This window comes from Manduca sexta, chromosome 18 (assembly GCF_014839805.1).
Source record: "Manduca sexta isolate Smith_Timp_Sample1 chromosome 18, JHU_Msex_v1.0, whole genome shotgun sequence".
NCBI classification, from domain to species: domain Eukaryota; kingdom Metazoa; phylum Arthropoda; class Insecta; order Lepidoptera; family Sphingidae; genus Manduca; species Manduca sexta.
The window spans coordinates 5,381,213-5,387,959 of NC_051132.1; the positions used below are offsets into that span (position 1 = coordinate 5,381,213).

General features: G+C 33.0%; 1 long non-coding RNA gene across 1 annotated transcript in view; it reads left to right on the forward strand.

Annotated features, from left to right (window-relative positions):
- LOC119189682 overlaps positions 1-5,711 on the forward strand; it is a 44,112-nt gene extending 38,401 nt beyond the window's left edge. Inside the window, exons 2-3 of the long non-coding RNA XR_005112539.1 lie at positions 5,005-5,237; positions 5,431-5,711. This is a non-coding gene — a long non-coding RNA (uncharacterized LOC119189682). The remainder of the gene's footprint in view (positions 1-5,004; positions 5,238-5,430) is intronic.
- The last annotated feature ends 1,036 nt before the right edge of the window (positions 5,712-6,747 follow it).

Sequence of the window (6,747 nt, forward strand, 5' to 3'; positions counted from 1 at the left end):
CAGGCGATGACTACATAGATCTTTCTCATACGTTAATTCACTTAAAAGCTAAAATATTGAATCAAGATAACACTAAACTAGTGACGTCTACAGTTGTGGCTCCTGTGAATAATTGGTTACACTCACTCTTCAGTCAACTTGATGTATACCTGAATCAAAAACTTGTGTCTACCACCCAATAACACCTATGCTTATCGCTTATATAGAAAACTTGTTGAATTATGCTCCTGCGGCTAAAAACTCTCACCTCACCTGTGGTTTATGGTACGAAGACACAGCTGGCAACATGGATTCCACGACTGATGCTAATAAAGGATTTATCAAAAGACAAGAGTTAGCCGGTGAGAGTAAAGAAATTGAAATGATTGGTCATTTACATGGTGATTTATTCAATCAAGAAAAATTTTGATTAACGGTGTTGATATGTGTGTTAAGTTAGTTCGTTCTAGAAAAATTTCAATCTTATGGCCTCTTCAGTTGACCTTAAATTGAAGGTATCCATTACGGATGCAACTTTAATTATTCGTAGAGCACGAATCAATCAAGCGTGTTACTTGCACACTAGAAGGTTTTGGCATCTACCACAGCTAAATACCCTATCACTCGAGCTGAAGTTAAAGTTTTAACAATACCATCAGGTGTTCAAGGAAAAACTCTTGATACTTTCTTTTCTCTAGGACAAGTACCTAAAAGGTGTATAGTTGGATTTGTGAATAACGCTGCTTTTAATGGAAATCTCACTAAAACCCATTCAACTTTGAAAATTATGATATTAATACTTTTGTTTATATATAGATGGTCAACAAATACCATCAAAAGCTTTACAACCCTCATTCGACAGCAATATTTTTTACTTCGGTATATCATACGTTGTTTTCCGGTACAGGTATACATTTTCTTAATGAAGGTAATGGAATATCTCGAGAACAATATGCCAAAGGGTATTGTATGTTAGCGTTTGATTTGACACCTGATTTATCAGCAAACTCTTCCAGTCACTGGAATCTTATAAAACATGGTAGTGTATGATTAGGAAGTTCGTTTTGAAACAGCTTTGACGCAAACTATTAACTGTATTGTTTATGCAGAGTTTGATAATGTTATTGAAATAGATAAAAACCGTAATATTTCAGTAGATTATAGTAGTTAAGAAAATAAAAATTGTTTATAGATTAAGTATTTTAAATTGCTCAATAAAATGATTACATCATATAATATATATATTTTTTGTAATTTAATCCTTGCAACCCCACAAAAAATATCTGTCTTTCAATAAAGAGAACCATAACAGGTTATTGTTAACCATATTGATGATATTATCACTTTGTCGTTCAACCTGATAAGATTGTGCAACAATTTAGTAAAAAAAAAATGAATACAAAAGAAATAAAGAATTACTTGAAAAAAATTGATCCTTGCATTGAATATAATCTGTATGCAGCCAATCGTTTACCGATATATGTTTTAACTACTGCATACATATTAAGTAACTTAGATCCTGATAATAAAGCTCAGGTTCTCATTGGGTTTGCCATACACATAGATAAGAATGGATTTGGACAGTATTTTGACTCATATGGTCGACCACCTCAAGGATACCACCGAATGTTTTTAGCGAGAATTCTAGAATGTGGAATTACAATACAAATCGAATTCAAAATGATTTTACTATTGTGTGTGGAGAGTACTGTATAATGTATTTGTATTATAAAATACTATGGCAGGAGTCTCAAAGATTTTCAACAATTATTTGGTGCCAATACTATATATATGATGTGTTATTAAATGGTTTATTTAATAATGTTTTAAATTGAATAAATAATATTGAAAGACACGATGTTTTGTTATTTTTTCTTTATTCTATACTAATAAACTAATACAAAAATATATAATTAGTTCCAAACATGTTTTAACGGTTCCCAATTACTTTACAATCGTAAGCTTGACTTGACTTGACAAATATTAAAAGAATCATAAGTATTTACAATAATTATACTTAGCACTAGCACAAAGAGTTCAAAATGCAAATAGATGAGTAACTTAAAACACTGTTTTTACAATACAATCTAAATTATTAAAATATTTAAGTATAGCAATCGCAAAAATACAATGATTGGTTTCTTAGAACAAAGCATAATATCTAAATGAAATCAATTATTTCTTTCACACGAAGAACATTTCAAAGTTATTAAGTTATAAAAGTTTATGCACTGGCACTACACACTGACACTTTTTCATTTGTCTGTATCTATTGTATATTTCACACAATCGTCCTTACTAGCCAACTGTTTAGTAATATTGTATATGGGTGTTCTTTACGGTTTGCAAGTTCTTATCACAGTCACTTTCTGCGTAATATTTAAGTCGCACTTCAGCGTGTTTCCACTGTTCGATCGTTGCAATATTTTTTATTTTATTAACGTCGTAAATTTCAATTTTAATCAGGTGTGATGCATGTGTGCCGTCGTCGCTATTAGATTTGATGTATGAAATGCCGCCACCACTCGTTGATCGACCAACACTGGATGACTTTTTCGTATTTGTCTTTTTCTTCTTTGGTTTTCGAAAAAGTCATCGATGTTGTTAAATTCGTTCGATCTTTTATTGGCTATGATCGCCTTTTGACTTTGGCTGCGAGCGTCCCTTCTTCGTCACTAGGTTCATCGTTGTCATCAGCGTAATAATAACTCTTGAAAGTATTTTCAGGAAACTGTAATAAAATTTATAAAAATGTTTTAGTTATCGGTTAAGTAAGTAGTATGTGATAAATACGTATAGGTATGCTAAGTATAAATGTACAAGTTAATAACAATGATAAATTAATAAGAGATCGAAGTCAGCTAAAATGTATTAACCTCGTGGACAACACATACAATAAACAATTAATTAAACATCTGGTTGGTTATAACAACGTTAGGTCAAAGTATAAAAGGTACTTACATTCATTTTATAACAGTTTCACTATTTTAACACTTCACTATTACACTTAACTGGGAGATCTCACTTGGAACAGAGCACAGAGTGGAATACGATACCATGTGATTTTGAGTCGGGCTTTTATATGGAGAGCGAGTATTGTTTCATTACAGACAAGACTCAACATGTTTCCAACTTTCACCATAAATTTTATATTGAATACGTATTATTCGGAAATGGGAATAATAGAGACGAGACCTATTGTTAAAAATAATAGAGAAGTAGTAAATCATTGATAAAATATAGTTACCACCCGTGGGAACAATGAGAGGATGCAAAGGTTTTGTACCTAGAATTTTGGGTAATGTAATATGTAAGACAAACAATTGATTGATTTATCTTTCACAAACAATGGCCATAATGTGTAAAGGGTCAGTATTGAGTAATTGTAAACGGTTATTAAGTAGAAATACGATACAAAGACCTTAGCGTTTTCAATAAAAAAGGATCACTGATAGAAAGTAGAAAGACAAAAGCATAACGAAACAAAGGGAACAGGTCCAAGCTTGAAAATGAGCCGTAGAGCATGAGTAAAGTAATTGCATCACTCCATTCGCGGGTGATATAAATGCAATCCGCGGACGTTGGTAATGAAATCCACGGTTAACTTCGACGTAACATGCGGACGGTACAAGAGTAATCCGCGGACGGTATCATTGAAAGTCGCGGCCGATAACAATGAAATTCGCGGGCGGTATAATTTTAATTCGCGGGTGCTATCATTTTAATTCGCGGTCGGTATTATTTTAATTCGCGGTTGATATCATTTTAATTCGCGGTCGGTATAATTTTAATTCGCGGTTGATATCAATTTAATTCGCGGTTGATATCAAATTAATTCGCGGATAGTATAGTGCCCCCGGCCCTGGAGCAGGCCGCGGACCCCCCGTGGCCGGGGGCGCGGGGTGGCGTCGCAGGTGCTCGGGTATCGGTGAATCCCTTACTACTAACTCCTTTGATATTATTTTAGTAAAGAAAAACGATTGTACATACGTACACAACAGTATAAAATCAATTTAAAATGGTTAATTTGTTCAACTACTTTTGTGGCTGACTCTACAATCAAACATTCAGGTAATAATAATAAAATTACACACGCATAAAATATGATAACACAATTTGGCGCATTTAGTAACTATGCTGTTGTTTCGAGTTGTATGAAATCCCGAATCTCCTAGCACACCCTCATTGCTATTAAATTAAGAACTATTTTCCAACTAAATTATGTATTAGGTGTTGCTCTCGACTACTGAAACTAACAGGGTAACTTTATTGTATAACTATCGAACTGTTTCCAAACTATTTGTCTAACTTTTCTGCACGTGTTAAGACTTTGCTCCAAAGAAATGTGTTACTACATAATTTTTCGCCATTAATAGTTTAAGTACCTTATACTAGTATAAGCTACTCAGTGGATAGTCACATTGTCTATCTATAAGCCAAATTCAACCACATCTGTTCCCAGATTGCTGCGTTTACTTCTCAAAAACATCCAAACAATTATGTTTTGGATCATTTTCGAAGTTGAACAACTGGGTATGAACTGTTAACGATATCTCTTCTAATTAAATTTCTTTCTTCTTATTTTCTTCTAAGCAGGGATAGAGAACTGGGAAGTTACCCAAAAAAAATTAGCAGTGTAGAATTCATAACCATCCTTTCTGATTTTAATCGAGAGTAATTGCTTTAAATCGAAGATTCCGTTATAGCAAGATTTTTAAAAACGACTACTATATTATTCAATAATAAGTTTGTGATTACACAAACGCGTTATATTAGTAAGAAATAGTTGAAAGCGAATACTCAACTTACAAATAATTATTACTGTGAGAGCAGCTTGCATAGAACCTTTTCACGAGAATAAAACGTGTATTACATTACTTCTAAGAACTGAAAACGTGATATCTAAAGCATCTAGTTAAAACCAAGCTTTCCTCAGGCATCTACGTTTTGCAATAGCAATTAAAATGCAGATACTATACCTTACAAGTAGGATAGAAATAAAGTACTTATTTATTTTGTTTTCAGACTCGTGGACTCCTTGATTCAGTGGCGTTTATGTTGTAGTCTGTGAGGTCAAAAGTTCAATTAACAAGGGGACACTGTTTGGTTTTTCCTAAGACGATTTATTCGGAACTGTATCATCCAGAGGCGGTTAACTTTACATAGACAGCGCGTAGTAAAAACTCAGCCAAGTTTCTGCAAGATGCTTGTATGGCGCGCCGACACAGGTCGAAAATATCAATTTACAGTGGGATAAGGTAAGAGGGAGACGTTTATTCTGAAAAATTATGACGCAAAACTAAAATTGGTGCTTTTGTAATAAACAAATAATTTATTCTTAGAATCCATTAACGATATTGACAATTTTCTTTATGTTCTGCTTCCAGTTAATTCGTTTAGTACAGACATATGCGTAACTATTCTTGTTTAATTAACAAAATTGAATTACAGCGAGATGCCAACAGTGAGGGTGTTTCGAGGTCGCAAGCTGAGCAAACACAACTTTAACTCTTAAAACAAATTAGCATTTTAGTTGGGAGTCGCAAGAACATGCCAATTTAGATTATTGCGGAAATGTGCCAAGTTTCTTTATGGTTTTTAGTAAAAAACATAACCAAACTATATTGGAATGTTAGCGCAACTAGTGTATACACACATTATCATGCTAATATGCTTCCTACAATATGATGAGGTACATCTCCACATCATGAAGAAATCCTCGAATACAAAAAACTAACACGATTTTTTGCCCTTTATTTGATTTAAAAATCGCTTCTTTTAATTAAAATATTAAATCATAATCAAATATGAATCTTTATTGAAGTATCTATTTGCATAGATCACGGTATTGGTGATGAGTTCGTCCTAAATTATAATGTTTATTCAATAATAAGATAAAAAATACATAATTTTGCTCTCTTTTTATTGTTAATCACTTTAAAAAGCTATTGTAACTAAAAACGAGAGAGCTGATAATATTTAAAAATTGGCAATGCTCTTTTATAAAAAACTTGTAGTTCTACAATCAATTGCATAGTGCCTATGTCCAATATTAATTTATTCGCAAAGTATAACTTCTTACTCGGTCTGTATTTATGACGTTACTACTTACGAATAAACTATAGACATTTATAAGTCAAATTAAACTGGAATTACACCCGGTACCTTGTAATTAGCATGTGCCTTTGGCCATGTAATTATTACCGCTCTAATAGATACGTGAAACGCAATTTGCCCGCTTTCTCTATTGACAATATACGATAAAGTTTGTTTACTAGTTTAACTTTTTTAGTTAATCTCTTTTAGTAAATTCATAATTTTAAAAATTTTATATATTTATTATAATTATTCATACGATTTTAGATATATTGTTAGATAAAGCGAATGAATAAGGGGGTTATGCTACTGCCTTGGTGGCGTAATTATATTGCGTACGCAGTTCAACACTCTAATACTACTAAAATCTCAAATACAACTTCTGTACCAGCTTTGATAAAATTATCTTTCTCCATACGTCTATTTTTCCTCTTTTGATGATAGCTCACACTCCAAGTAAATCTTTAATGCTATATCAAAGTCGTCTTCTGCTCTCCTGTATCAGATACGACTTGGTGGCCGTAACGGTGATGGAACTTTCCACATGTCGTCACCGTAAAAACGGTCGTCTTTTTGCGTCCGTCATGTGACGTTACCGCTATTCTAGGAAATCAGAGCTTATGGGGGACTGGCAAAGTCATATTGGGATTTTCTGCTCTGTCATCCCGGTAA